We start from the raw sequence: 13,934 nt of genomic DNA on the forward strand, positions 1-13,934 counted from the left end.
TGAACATGGGATTCTATTCAGATGATGAGAATGAAGACTCTCTGAAATTAATACTCTACAGTTTGAAAAAAAATGGTGTGAGAAACTTAAATGCTGGTTCTTGGAGCCTCATATTAAGAAAATTCTTTCCAAATGATTCCGGAAACGATACTAATAGCAAAAGAAAGAGGAACACAAGGCTTATACTAAATCAGTTCAAGGACAAGAAAAAGAGTGGTTATTCAAAAGTAAGTCCCAGGGGTGAGCAAAGTGCATTTCTGAAAGCGTGTCAGGGGAAATCAATTCCCAAGAAGAGATAGGAAATTTAGGGAAGTCTTAAAAAGTGTAATCACATAATTAGTCTACATTTTGAAGCCTTCTTTTTAAAGGAGAAAAAGAAGAAAATTAGTTATAAAGAAGGGTGAGGTGGTCTAAAACAAAGAACAATGAGATAAATATTGTAGGAAGTGGCCAATTATGTAAATTTCTAAGAGGGAATGATGTGAGAAATAAAGTCCCCTCATTTGCCCTTGACTGTTTACCTTTTTTTTTTTTTTTACAGGATTTAGGAACCTGGAGTTTGTAACTGAGCTGAAGAGGTCCGTGGATGCCCTGAAATTGAATATAAAAGTGTGTGTGTGTGTGTGTGTGTGTGTGTCCTCATGAGAGTACATCCTTCTGAGGAGAGGTTCCAGAGATTTCAGCAGCTCTTTAAAAGAGACTGTAATTCCCTATATGTTTATGAACCAATGTCCCAGCCCAAATGGCGACTCTAGTGAGTAAATTCTTGTGACAGGAAGAGAAAAGTTTCAGGAAATAATTTTCTTTTTGAGTAGATTTCTCATTTTTGTGGTTCAAAATTAGAAGTATATATAAACAGTATTCAGTGAAAAGTTTCCCCGCTTCCCCGTCACATCCATGTAATTTTCTGCCACACAGCAAATAATGTTACCAGTTTTTGCGCAGCTTCCCAAATGATGTATTCTCTGTATATCTGTGTGCGTGTGTACCTCATATAACAGGACCTACAACTGCAGACTCAGATTCATCACATTTGTAAGCACGCGGTAGTCGTAGGCACAGCCCCTGACACGGTCAAGTGTTCCCACGCTATGGCCGCCAACAGAGGGTGCCGCTGTCTTGTCAGAAGATCTGCCTCTCAATTTTTAATTTTTTAATTTAAAACAGTATGTTTTACACAGATGAAGCCATTAAAGCTGTATGAAGCAAAACGAAAACAAGCCTAGGCATAGCTTGTTAGGGCAGAATTGACATATGTGGTAATTATGTCAGGGTTTCCACAGGGGAAGGAACAAATAGAGACATGACCTTGGCTTTGCTCACTGCTCTCTGAGGCAGGTAAAGCTCAGGGACCCCTGAGCATGGATGCTGACCAGGTGGGCCTGGTGGGGAGAGGCCAGCAGAAAGTGGGAAGAGACCAGCAGACATTTCAAAACACACACTGTGTCCAGAAGTGTGTTGGATTTCCAGCATGTGTTATCATATTTAACCACCAAAACAAACCTGGGAGGGCCTCTCCCCACTTCATAGGCAAGGAAGTAAATGTACCTGGTGTGGATGGCTCTACAAAATATGGATGCAAAGCAGACCCGCCATCACTTCCCCAAATCCCTTCAAATTCAGAATTGGCTAAATTCAGTGTTTCAGATTTGGAAAAGATAACATAATGCAGTGACGCTAGATTATGTGACACCCCATCAGTCTGAGGTCAAACTCCATCATCATCTAACTAACAGGAATACTTCTGCAGCAAAACATAGGAATATTCTCACTAAGAGGGATCAATGAAAATTATAAATACCATAGCCTCATGTCACTTCTGGTCAAGTTTTGCTGCCTAATGAGACGCATCAATCTTGGGAGAAACAAAACAAAAAGAAAAAGAAACAAACTCTTTGATTTCAGGGAGTTCTTGGGTTTGGAATCATAAATTAGAAATTATAGACCTTATTCATTTTCTTTCTGGTGTCATTTCCTACCTTCCTTCCTTCTTTTATTCCTCCCTCTCTCTCCTCCTTCCCTCCATCCTTTGGTCCATCCAGAAGAATGTGTTCTGTAAAATAACAATAGGTCTTACTTCTATCAACAATCACCTCCCTTCCTTTCCCAAGCAAATTGCCAAATAAAAAGATTTCATGATCAAATGATTTGGGGAAAATTGGTGGTAAAAATGTTTCTTTACTGAAGCGACTAAAGGAAACCTTGAAATAAGAAGATGCCTTGTAAATTTCCAAAAAAAAAGGGCCCTATGGTGTGTATCTATTCACAATCACGGTAAGCTTTACAGACAGTGCCCCTCTCTTAGATGGTCCGTGGTGTGAGTCCTCTACACACTTAGACCTTCCTTATCAATTTATCTCTAGATCTTCAGGCTTATCTCATGTATTAACTTGGGGAAAATTAGCTGAGATGTCAAGGATCCCTGTTGTAATGCTGAAAACTAATCCTCATGCTTGTCCAGAAAGATCTCAAATTTTAGGGATATTTTAGCGCTAATATTATAAATGTCTTAATATATAATAAAGTAGAACTACTTTATTAAGGTAAAAATGGATTTGGTCTACTTGTTTTTTACATTTTATGCATCACAAATGGCAATGATTTTTAAAAATGGTATGTCCCATTTCCATAAGCAACTTATCACCAGATTTAGGGGAGATGAAATATTCTCAAATGGATTCTAGCTGAAAGGACAGATCCACTCAATGCTTTATGAGCAGTGTGTTTAAATCAACAATACTGGAGCTTATTATCAGTGGGGAGGGTCCCCTTCTTTGGAACGGCAGCATTTTATGTGAGGAACACACACACACACACACACACACACTCACACACACAGTCTAGGGAAACTTCATGAACATAGCCAAAATAAATTATCAAGAAGTGAAAAAAACAGAATGCATTCTTGCTTTGCTTTTTTAAATTTAGAAATGGCTATAAAAAATGAAATATATAGCTCACCATAAAAACTCTGAAAATAGAAAAAAGGGTAAGGAAGAAAATAATTCTCTGCTAATTCTACCATTGTGTGTGTGTGTGTGTATATAATATATAGTCTATTTACATATAAATGTATATACTTTTGTAACAATATAATTTCTGGTATTGTTATTTATTACTACTAATATAATAGGATGACTATTATATAACGAACTAATGTTAATATTATACTAATAATTATATAATAATGGATTATGATCATAATATTAGCTACCTCTAATAGCTCCTACTATGAGTTAAATGTACACACACCATTAATAAGCTGTTTACTTAATTATCTTGGCTTAATTCTTATAAATCTCAGGCAGGTGCTATGATGAATCTCCATTTTCCAGAGGAGAAACCTGAGAGCTCAGAAAGGTACAGTGTCTTTCCCAAGGTCACACAGCAGGTTGATGGTGAGGACTACTATTCGAACTCACGCTGGCTCTGGAGCCTGCATGTTCCATCCATGGACTATTAACACTTTCCTGTAACCTGCTTTTTCCATTTAATGGATCACATTTATATTTCTACATCAATAAACATAGACTGCATTCTAATTTTTAATAGAAATGCATTGCATTTTACTGTACTAGAGGCATGTTAATTTATTAAGCTATTTATAGGCATCTTTTCAGTTTTGTCCCAGTATTTTTGTTGTTACAAGACTGCAGTAAGTGCTCTTGTACATTTTTCTGCATCTGTCTGATTATTTTTGTAGAATTCTGAACACATATGTCAGGTGTCTATCACTATCCTAAAACGTAATACCTTGTAACAGCAACAATTTACTATGTCTCACCATTGTGTGTGCTGGCTGGGCTCAGAGGGGCGGTTCTTCTGCTTCTTGAGGTATTGGCTGGGATCATTCATACAGCTGAAGTATCTGTTCCTTCATGTTTTCAGAAACCTCTTGCAAATTTTGTCAGTCTGAAGTGTCTCTCATGATAGTGCAGTGATGACATAATTTTAATTTGTAACTTCCAGTAAAGTTGAACATCCGTGGGTATGTTCATGGGTCACAAACTTCGTTTATTGGTTTTAAATTGTGTTAATATCCTTTGCCATTGTAAAATCAGAGTTTTAAAAAGCCACAAAAAAAATAGATTGTGTGCCCCTTTTATTAATTTGAAAGAGTTCTTTACTCATATTTATATTGTTAATAATATAAGCTCTTATATTATTCATTGTCACATAGGTCACAAACTTTTTTTTCCAGTTTTTGTTCTGTGGTGTTTCTGATGCAAACACCATTTGCATCCTTTCATACTAGCATCCCTGCCATGTTCAGACCCAGTTAGCCTAGATTCTCCTGGGCAACCCATCTCTTCAGGCACATCCTCGGGGCAAGTTCCTGGCTGACCATCCACCCTGTGGAGTATCTAAGATGCTAGTTTTGGAGGCCCGTTCAGGGGAATACACCGGGTGATGGGGCACACCCTGGGCTGCGTTTCTGGAGTCAGAAGTTCCCACCACTCTTGTTGGGTACTTTTATAGTTCAGACTGGATCTTGGAAAAGAAATAGCAAGCTTCTTGCTTGGGCATCTCAGAAATGTTATCACAGCAAACCAAGGTTTCTCATCATCCAGTAGGGAACCAAGGTTTCTCATTATCCAGCGGAGAACGAATTTAAGCTTGTTCCTGAATCCGTGGAATGACACCACTACTGTTTCCGTCCACACTTATAAAGTTGTACCTGGAAGCCAGCAGCTTCCCCGCCGCGGCATCAGAGCCCAGCCCCGGGCACCTCAGAAGAACGTCATGCGATGGCCTGCAGAGAAGTCAGGCCTCTGAGCACTTTTCCAGGTTTGGAGCAGACAGAACTGTGGCTGGACGAGCCTGGAAGCTCTAAATTGAGAGTCAGGCCTTTTTGATGGGGTTGGGATGCTGAGGCTACAGTCCCCAATTATTCAATCAAATGCTCACCCAGGTGTTGCTGTGAAAGTATTTTGCGGATGTAATTAAAACCCCTTATCAGTTGAGTTGAAGTAAGGGAGGTTGTCTTGGATAATCTGGGTGGACCTGACTGAATCCTTTGGAAGGAAGGCCTTAGAAGCAGGGCTCAGATTTCGGAGAGAGGAAAGAGAGAGAGGAAATTCCATCTCTGGACAGCAGCTTCTGGCCATGCCTGTAGGGGTCCTCCCTACGGGGGTCTTCCCTTCATTAACGCTGCCCTGTGGACCCCAGACCTGCTCAGACAGCCCATGAGGGCATGAGCATCCTCTTTGTGAGACGAGCAGAGTTCACTGAAACAACCCCGATGGCCAGGAAGCCTCAGCTTGCTCCTGTAGCGGGGACTCCGTGGGTCTGGGCTGTAAATTCTGCCCCTGGATGGAGCAGTGGAGGGAAAGAGTAGAAAGGGGAGAAGTGCGAGGAAGCAGGCTTCAGGGGCTGGGTCAGACCTGAGCCTGCTGAGGGCGGAAGGGAAAGAGGAGGAAGGACCCATGGACCCACGTCCTGTTTGATAGTGGGTCACATGTGCGGGATGAACTGGGGCCGTGGGAAGACTTGGCACGAAGGCCCCCAGTGCATATCCGCCCTCACCCCACACCTGCTTCGTTCTTTGTAAAACTAGGCCAACCGTGCCCGAGATCCCATGCAAACCTCCGGCTGAGACTCCCTTCCCCAGGCCTCTGCCAAACCACACCCTCCTCTCCCTCCGAAACCTGACTTCACGCTCCAGTGTGCCATGATGGTCCCCCAGGTTGGGGCCATCTGGCTGCCGTTTGCCGTCTCCAGACTTCCTGGAAACCCAACTGTCTCCCTTCTTCCGTGTCCCACAGACACACGTGGGCATCTGTCGCATCTGGGATGTCTGTGGGCCTCTGGTTATAAACCTCCCCTTTGCTCTCCGCTCGGGCCTTTTACTAGAACAAGAAATAACAGCACCTCTTGGAGCCTGGAAGCAGCTCTCCATGGCCGTGGGGTTCGGGGTAGCACCTGCAGTCCGTTCACGCTGGAGCAAAGAAGGCCGATCAACCGCGAACTTGGCTTTTCCTTTCCTCCCAAATACAGGAGGCCCAGGGATTTAGGCCAGAACAGTTTTAGAAGGGAGAGGTCTTTCTCACTAGCTTTGTTTGGGAATCACATTTGATGCCCGTCCACCAAATCTTGTTGGTCCCCCTCTGGGGATGGCCGCTCTCTCTTTCCATCCCCGCAGAGGCTGCCCAGCTAAGGTTCCTGTCCCCCACCGTCCCGCTACTTTTCTCGCTTCTTCCACGTCGCACACCCCCCAACCCTGTCCATTTCCAGAAGTAGCCTGAGGGATCTTTTTAGAAAATTCGTCGTCACTACCCCAGCCCCCAGCCCCCAAACACACACTGATTCAATTTAATCCCATCGAACATGCCAGGCACTGACTGAGGGAACCAGCAGTGAAGTGAGAATGTAGTATTTTCCCCCCTGAACTCAGCACGTAGGAGGGAGTCAGACAGACATGAAGCTGCCCGACAGCTGTTCAGTGTCCTGCTTTCCCATGGAGTTGGGCATGAAGTCTGGCCCCTCATGGGGGGCTTGTCTAACTTGGCCCCAGGATTCAGCCTCAGCATTCAGCCCCTCCCCACGTAGCCACAGCACGCAGGCCCCTGCTGGCCCCTAACACACCAGGATCATCCTCATCGGCCACTCCTGCACCCCGTGATGCCCCTGGGGAGTCCCTCTGTCACTTTCCTGGTGAATTCCTTCTCCTGTTTCCAGGTAAGCTCTGATATCTGCCTCGGGGAGTCTTCCTGAAGAATTGTGAGGCTGGGAAGAAAGCCATCTGGATCCCTTTTCCTCTAAGAATCACACTGACCTCATCTCGACCGATGGTCTTTTAGCCACGAGTCGGTGGAAACACTTTAGACACTCGTAGGGGCTGGGGCTGGGGAGGGAGAGGAAGGAGGGAGCAGGAAGGGAGGGAGGTGTGGGGAAGGGAGGGCACTCTGGAGCTGGTGTGGGTGGTGAGCCAGCATCTCCATCACTGATTCCACTTCTATTGAGCACCTGCTGTATGCTGGATACGCCATGGAATGGTCCCTGCCATCTGCATGCCAATGGGCTAGTGGGAGGAGACAGATTTACAGACAAACCACACCACGTCCATCCCCATCAGACCCTGGCCCTAAACTCACCAACTGGCCTTGGAGGTTGCAGTTGCATTTTTGTTTTTCTCCCACAGGACTTTGTTAGCTGTCTCTGATACAAAGGAAGCAGAAGCAGACATGGTATGGAATAGAGTCAGCACACTTCACTGACTGAATTACTGAATATGTATAAGGCATCACTTCTATGTGGTAAAATTCACTCTTTACCTTGCACAGCTTTATGAGTTCTGACAAACACATACAATTGTGAGACCACGCCCACAATCGTCCCCTCAACCCAAAACATCCCCCCAGCTGCCCCTCTGTGGCCGACCTCGCCCCCATCTCACCTGAGCCCCTGGCAACCTCACATCTGTTTTCTTTCTCTGTAATTTTGCCTTTTCGAGATTGTCATAGAAATGGAATCTTATAGTAAATATATTAAAAATTCATTATTAATGTAACTGCTTGACTCAGTTCTACACTTGTTCTCCCCTTCCCCTTTTTTTTCTGCCACATTTTCTTGGATCACTTCTGCATCAAACAATGATATGACATCATCTTTAGAAAGACTACAAAGACGGGCTTTCCTTAGTGTCACAACTTGTTACTGGAAATGCCACCCCTGGTGGGCAGTGCTTCTTGCCTAAAGCACCAGCTCTTTGATCTCCCTACACCAGCCCCCCAGGGCCTTGGCCTTGGTGGTGCTGGTCCAGCTCAGCTGGGTCCTTCTCCTCCCCCGCTCCCACCTCCCTACAGCTGCTGTGGGTGACAGTGCCTGTAGAACCACCTGGTATGAGGGGTGATGCCTAAGCGGGGACAGAGATCACCCACCCCACCCCCATCCCATGAAAGGCTGGGCTGCTTCTTCCTCCCAGGAGAACCCAGGCACCTTGGAAGGAGCCTGTACATGTGAGAGGCTTAAGCCTAAACATCTTCAAAGTAAGTCTGTCTCTGCCTTTGAATTTCCCTTAGGATAGCAGATGCAATGATGGTGCATCAGGCCCTTTAGTCCTTGGGAGACCTCTTCCTGCTCCCAGAAAAGGAAAAAGGACACAATGTAAATTAGGAGATTCTGAACTAGGGACTTTCGTTAAAAGGATGGTGGAAGAGAAAGACGAACCTAAGTGCCTGAACACATTTTCTGAATTACCTGTATTTTGCCATTTCCTCTTTGCAAAGTGGATGATGGCTAGTTACAGAGATTGCTTAAAATATATTTTATCTATTCAGACTTCCTCACTTTTAATTGAGTTCCCTTGCATTTGTACGGATGGTTTGGGCTTGTCTCCACCGATAAGCTTGTGACAGCCTATTTATCAAATAGCAGAGACTGTTACAACTCATGCTTCTGGCACCTTCGCAAGATGACTCTTTCCTTGTGTGATCAGATGTGTTCTCCACCACTTGTCAAACCCCACACTGATAAGCTGATCGTCTGTCACTGATACCAGGAAATTTAACGAAAATAAATTAAATTCTTTGAGCTTCCTGGACAGCCTTCATTTTGAGAGGAAGACAACCACCAGCCCACCAGTGTGGGCTGGCTGGAGGGGTGAGATAGGAAAGCAAGCAAGTATTAAATGTTCATTTCATTGCTTGAGGATCTTATCATGGTATTGAAATAAGTTTGAGCCCCAGCACCAGAAGGCTTTTGGGCCAATCACAAGTTACTTCTTCTGATTCTGGAGTCCCGAGCCAGGGCTTTTTCAGAACTCCTTTCCTACATGACTCCCCTGCTATCCAACCTCGCCCACTTCCCTTTGATCTACCTCTTGGACCTCCTGGCACAGGTGAGCAGAAAGGCTCCAATGGGAAGACAGCTCTTGGATTCCCTGGCTTAGCAGATACAGCCTCTGCCTTAGAAGAGTAGTCATTAGGCCTATCACACACTGGGAAAAACAAAACCAAGACTCCACCTCCCACGTCTTTGCTCACGGGATGTTAAATCTCTTTAGGAAATAGCTATTCCCAAGTCCTGAAGTTCAGAACAGCCAGGAAAACAGGCACTTCAGGTCTCTGAAAGTCAGTGTCATGGCCAGGTACTGGGAATGTTATGGTTGATCTTGCCTCTCAAGGGGATAAACACAGAGATGTAACTTCTCAGGTGAGTAGCATTTCAGATCACTGGGGCAGAAGGGATGAAGCTGCCCACCTTGAATGGAGAGTCCACGGGGAACAGAGGAGATTCCAACACAGATTAGTAAGGGCACTATTGCCAGCTCCAAAAAGACCACAAGAAACCACTGGGTTTACGCAACAGCACATAAACTCCCTTGCCAGATGCTCTAGAAACAACCTCATCTACACTTGCAGGGTCTACCCAGACTGTAGCTCTGCCTTACAGGATCATGGAATTAGAGCGAATACTCCCAAAGTAATTTTCTTGGTCCCATAAGAACAGAGAAAAACCAACTCTTTTTGGCCCAGGAATGGGTGTCCTAGAATGTTTTGGCTCCTTGCCTTTTTAAAACAGTCTTTGAATAATTCTTTCCATTTCAAGAAAACTAGCCTGTAGCTAAGTCCGGATGAGGCAGGAGATACTTGTGGTGTCATTTCCCACCTGATGAGTATTGCACTGAGCAGGTACATGGCTGTGGCTGCTTCGAGAGAGGAGTGTCCAGTCTCTTGACCTCCAATAAAGGTTTGCAACAAATTTTACCTTTGCAGGTGAGCTCCTGGAGGGCGGAGGCCATGGAGATCAGCTCCCAGCAAGTGGCAGAGACAGCAACCCAGGGATGGGTTGTGCGGGGGTTTTGGGGGGAAGGTTTCTAGATTGTTCTCCCAGAATCAACTGGTAGCCAATGAGTGTTAGGTCCAGGCTTCAACTGGAGCAAGAACTCTGTGTACCAGTTAGCGAGCACTCACCTCCGGCTCCGAGCCCACGGGAGTCTGGACACCCAGCTGGACTTCCGACGGTCTGGGGAGATGACGTGTCTCAACGGCAAGGGCCTCTGAAATCTCAGAACCCCAAACACGCCAGAGGTCAAAGTTCCAATCGCAGGACAGCCATCCTCTCGATGGCACAGGACAGGAGAGGACCCCTGGGCCCTGATCTTGCCCCTTGGTTGTTAACACTTCATCAGAAGTTTGTTTCTCCCTCTTACACGCGGCTTTGAAGGCTGAGTCCTAGTTGCCACTTGCTCTTATCTTCCTCCCCCAGGAATATCTTTCCGAAACAGTGGAAGCTGATGGGAAGCACGATCCCATTTGCAGAATCCTGGCCGGCAGCTCTCAGGTGCCCCAAACCTGACAGCTGTCTCCCTCTGACATATTCCCTTCACGCTGTAGCTCCTTCCTCCCTTTGGGGCCACCTCTCCGCTCACACATCACCTGCTCAGGGTAACCTTGGAGCCCCCCAGGCAAGACTGTTTCTCTAGTACATCCTCCCCTGGCATCCCCTGCTCTGCCTTTGTAACATTTATATCAATTTGCGGTCACATAACTGCAACTATTGGTCTGGCTCTGGGTGGCATGAGAGCCCCTGAGGGCAGACCCTTGGCCTGGTGGGAACAGAGAAGGTGAAGCAGAAGAATTTGTGCTAACAACTAGCCGGTGGAGCGTGGGGCACTGATGGGCAGGCCAGGCCCCTGAGGACCAGGAATGAGGAGGGCACAGCCAGCTTTGAGCACGCTCTGTGCCTCTCTCTCTCAGCCAGGTCCTCGACACAGCATGTGGCCAGTGGGGTCACGAGAAACGCCAGAGTTTGGGCTGACCCTCCCTCCACCCTCTCACTGCAGGAAGAGAATGGAGAGGTGGCCATGACATGAATTTATACCAGTGGCTTCAAGTAGGACAAGTGCCATCCATACCTTATGGACTGTCCCAGGCTCACCTCCCTCCTGCCTGTCCCCCACCTCCCAGCCCCCAAAGGGTACAGAGCAGAAGAAGGGCTGGTACCCAGAGACGGCTCACCCTGTGTGCTAATGAGGTGGAGACAGACAGTGGCCTGTGGAACTGGTTTTCTGATCAGTTGCACACATGGCAGCACATCCCACAAGAACGAGCCCAGGGACCACTGACTCTTCAGACGAGCCCTCTGCTTCAGACCACGAGGGGAGCGCGGTGGCTGCCCCTGTATCTGAAGGCATGGGAAATCCCTTATGACTGTAAACTTGACCTTCTCCATCAACTTACAGAGGATAAATAACCAGTATCCTAATATTACTCCGCAACAGAAGGCCTGCGCCCTCTGTGAACTGACTTTTCTTATTACATTCATTGAAATCAGGGCTCAAAACACCATAGGAGAAAAAAATCACATATGACAGCAAGTCACCCCCTCCTTGTCCATGGCTTCTCATTTGTTTGGAGGAGGAAAGCTAACAGAGTTTGGCATCAACCAAAGTGCAGATATTCAAAAAGTTCTTAATCACCACAAATTGGTAATCTGTGATTCTTTTCTCTGAAGATGGTCCGTGATGCTTTGAAAAAGCAGGTCCCTCCTTCCCTCCCTCCCTCCCTCCCTCCTTCTTCCTGCCTGGCAAAGAAGTGAAGAAGGAGCCACCCTCGGGCTGTTTACTTTAGTGAGCAGCTCTCAGGCACAACTTGAAGGGCTACTGGAAAGATACAGAAACTTCCGCAAATATTAACTGTGCATAAGGATTCCTGACACTTGGAGGAAAGTAACTCTGCTTTCGAGCAGTGAGGATATTTAACAATATTTTTCATTTTTTTTTTTTCTTTCCAGATTTAAATTCTGGAGAACGGTTTCTCTTTCTGGTGACCTGACTTTATGGTACCCAAGAGCTTTGTGATGCTAACCCAACATGGGGCTTTCTACTGACGCATCTTCCTCCACGTGTTTCAAATTTTGTACCAGCGCACCCTCCCATCTTCAACGCTTAAAGAGAGATGCCTTGTGCATCTCTTTTGCAAACACATCCACCTGTCTCCCTCTGAATGGGGAAGAGTCTGCCTTTCCAGCAATGGAGAAGGAGCAACACCAAACTGATGAATCTCAAATTCCCACAGAAGAGTCACTTTTGGGAGAGATAACCCTTAGGAAAAAAGCCTCATTATTTTCAAATACAGGGGTACCAAATGAGTACAGTTAAAGAAAGGACATTTTGAATTTAGTCATTCAGCAAGAGATACACAGAAGGGAGACCCTTCTAGAAAGGCACGGGGTAGCCTTAGGTGCCAGAGCTCTAGTTGTCTGTAATTCCACAGTGAAAAGTGTGTGCGAATGCTATTTGCAGGGAACAAGGGTGAACTCACAACCCTGAACCCCTTCAGGTCAGTCAACTGCCTTTCTGTCCCTCCCACCATTTTACATGTAACTGGTTCTACTGGATTCCCAAATAAAGAAGCCTTCTGAAGGTATCAGCCTGGCCAATTCCAACATGACCCTGCTAACTCCAGGTACCATCATAGGAACAATTTGAAATGTGATGTTGTAGAAATTTACGGTAAGGAACTGGTAGATTTGCTTCAACTTGGAAATAACGCTGTATGTGCAAAATTTAAAATGTGAGCATCACAGAATCATTTTTCACCTACTATATTAGCATCAGAAAAAGCACTCGAAACCAAAGGAAAAAGTCAATAGTCAGGTCCTCTTCTTGCCTGTGGAAAAAGCCCTGTCATAAAAGGAGGGCTATACAGGCTCAATTTGTCAAGAATGATTCACCTTAGATGGTCTTTCTTTAATTAGTTTCTCCAAGACATAAACGACCTGTCATGATTATGTAAATAAAATGGAAGCATTTGATTTTGCCATGGAGCTCTTTTACCTAAATTTCCTTACTCCCTTCCAGGAACAAAGTCCAAGCTGAACCACTGCTGCAGGGTGTGTAGGATATGGAAGGACAGGGTCTCCTGGGGCAGAAACGTTCAACTCTGGACTCATGAAACCTCCAGGCACCATTCTAAGCATTTGTAAAAGACAGTGCATGTAAAAACCTCTTTCCAACACAACCCTTTGGAAGCAAGACGTCACTGAATATTCTCTCTTGCATCAGGCTTGAATCGTTACCTGCGTTTTCTCTGAGGGGATGCGGCTTGCCTGTGGTGAGAATGAGTAACAATCAGCCACATTACGATGCCACACTGCTCTCCGTCTCCAAGAACAAGCTGGAGGAAACAGTGGGGCAGGCGTGGGACTACGTGCTGGGGGATGTGTCCGGGGGGGGAAATCCCATCTGTTAAAGTTGAACCCAGAACACCAGTGTGGCCCAGCTCTGAGGCTGGGGACTGCATGCCCGCATCAGCTACACTTCGAGTTCACGGATGCTCTAGGCTGTGAAAGCTTCTGGTTGCTTCTGTTCCGACTAGTCAAAGTTGCTGCCCAGAGCTCTGAGTGGGTAGCTGGGGGCCAGATTGAGCAGAACTAGCTCTTTCTGCAAACAAGTATAAAGAGAAGTGCTCTGGGGCCTGGGTACCCTGTTCATGAATCTTCAGAGCATCTCTACATTGTGGGCCAGGAATCTTCTAGATGTCCATCATTAAGGAGCCAGCGTGGCTTGGTTACCCCCTACTCACATGCCTTGGTTAACTACCGGGCTGAATTTGAATCTTTCTGGTTCAGAAACAGCAAGGTCTGGGTGGGAGCCAGGCTGAAGGGCACACGACTGCTTGTGAGCCCCACGAGTTTGGTGCACATATTTCAGTGTGTAAGCAAGACCTAGGAGGACATGCTAAAGCTTCCTAAATAAAGAATTCCGTTGAAGCTCCTTCGATTTGTCCAACTGACTACAAAAGCATGTATAAATTGATGGCACCTCCCTCTGAACCGCCTTTAGGGGTCAGCTTGGCATTCCTTTGTTATTTGATGCACTTGAAAGTTATAAGATACATACTCACTAATTTTCTTTTACTCCTTTGAATTCGTCCAAATTAATGCAGCTTCAGTTTTATCATCCTGCCTCTGTCATCTGTCTTTCTTCA

The sequence above is a fragment of the Eubalaena glacialis genome, chromosome 13 (assembly GCF_028564815.1).
Source record: "Eubalaena glacialis isolate mEubGla1 chromosome 13, mEubGla1.1.hap2.+ XY, whole genome shotgun sequence".
NCBI classification, from domain to species: Eukaryota; Metazoa; Chordata; class Mammalia; order Artiodactyla; family Balaenidae; genus Eubalaena; species Eubalaena glacialis.